At 42.6% G+C, this 2,061-nt stretch overlaps 1 pseudogene; it reads right to left on the bottom strand.

Annotated features, from left to right (window-relative positions):
* Positions 1-2,061, bottom strand: LOC137273559 (uncharacterized; annotated as a pseudogene).

Genomic DNA, 2,061 nt, shown 5'->3' with positions numbered 1-2,061 from the left:
CTATTTAGTGCAAAGGGCACATGTCAACTCCCAGCCGTCGACATAAGGTGGGCAGGGCAGGGCACCACATTTGGCATCGATCATATACAAGAGATGGCCGTTTGTGTTTGCTTTACCCCCAGGCATGGCTTCTGGCTCACTATCTACACAGACATAATCACTGGAACCAGTGTGTGCAGTAGGACCACCAAACAGATAGCCCTTGTATTCCAGGTGCCATCCCGGAAAACACTCGTTCCTTGCAGGTACCATGATGGCACTTGTTTTGTGATGACTCTAGCACACCACACACGGGACATCGTCTTGAAGCAGCCGATGAAGAGGACATGCCTCTCTATTTGTTTGATACTCAGTGCCATAGATATAACTGTCTGATGCTTCACTAGTGTACTTTTCGTAGATGGGTGCTTCGGGGAGGCACAGCGTTGTTCCCGGACCCCCTTTTGCCTGATAATGACTTCCACCGGCATAACCTGAAATTAGTCCAACCATAATTGATAAGATATGGGTGCCCTTCTGTACATAATTAACAATATTGATGATGACGATGATAATGATGAGGATGAACACTGACTGAACTGCACGTGATGTAGCTATTATCATCTTTGGAGCTTTGAGGCAGTCTAGTGGTGACAGCGTTCCCTCGTCACCCGAAAGACACCGGTTCGATTGCCCACATTCATTGTTATCATGGGTCTACAAAATTCCATAACATCAACAAAAGAGGCTAAATAAATTCCACATCGGAACGGTGTACAAAACGGTAACAACTGAAGGAAAGTGTCACTGAATAGTATGAGACCGGGTGTTCGGAATAAGATCAGCATATCTGGTACACAACCTAATGATTCAAACACGGGAGCACTACTGCATTTTCATCCGATTCACACTTGAAATTGACGTGAGCCACAACAGCATACACAAAAGTTCATTGATCAAGGCTACATCATTCAAGGTCTCAATACAGCTTCCAAAGCGTTTTATGACAGACACGTTTGAGATATTTGGCATAAACAGGATTTCACCACTTTTACGTACCTTTGTACACGACATCATTTCCTTTGGGACATGTTGTCTTTCCCCAGCGTGTGAATGTCGCTCCTCCTACTCCAAGTGAAACAAATATCAAAGAAAATATCAGATAGTAATGGAGTACAAGTGAGTGAGTTAGTTTACGCCCTATTCAACAATATTCCAGATACATGGCGGCGGTTTGTAAATAATCGAGTGTGGACCATACAATCCAGGGTTCACCAGCATGAGCATCGACCTGTGTCTTCCAAGTCAGCGAGTCTGACCTCCTGGTCCCGTTAGTCGTCTCTTACGACAAGCATGAAGTGTAATTCGGTTTTCACAGGTGAATTCAGTATAACATTGTAAGGTTAACTTAATCGTTTACCCGATCTGGTCCATTGTGAAGAATCAGTTTCAGGTGGTATAATCTTCTCTCCCAGATGTATCCTCAACAGTGACTTCAGGTCATGCAGGAACCTCCGGTCCGCGGGACAGTCCGCATTGTTCGGATTCAAGACCACAGCTGTGACCAAGGAAACAAATAATACCCAGTGTAGGAACTTCCTTCTTTAATTTCAACACCATTGACTCAACACCATTTACTCAACACCATCGACTCAACACCATTGACATGATTGTTCATGTCATAGGTGAACACAACTGACATAACAACGTGATTATTCACATCGCAGGAGGACACTTTTAACTTAAGAACATGACTGTTCATATCGTATCTAGACACAGCTGATAAAACAGCATGACTGTTCAGATCCTATCTAGACACAACTGATAAAAAAACATGATTGTTCAGATCGTATCTAGACACAACTGATAAAACACTATGATTGTTCATTTTGTATCTAAACACAACTGATAAAACAACTTGACTGTTCAGATTGTATATAGACACAACTGATAAAACAACATGATTGTTCAGATTATATGTAGAGACAACTGATAAAGCAACAGATCGTATCAAACACATGAATACATACCTGTGGCTATCCCAACCTGGACGATCGTAGAAACATACAGCGGTAGCTTCAT

This window comes from Haliotis asinina, chromosome 1 (assembly GCF_037392515.1).
Source record: "Haliotis asinina isolate JCU_RB_2024 chromosome 1, JCU_Hal_asi_v2, whole genome shotgun sequence".
In the NCBI taxonomy this organism is placed as follows: Eukaryota; Metazoa; Mollusca; class Gastropoda; order Lepetellida; family Haliotidae; genus Haliotis; species Haliotis asinina.
The sequence above is the reverse complement of the archived record's forward strand: the minus strand, read 5'-3'. Positions and strand labels throughout refer to the sequence as shown.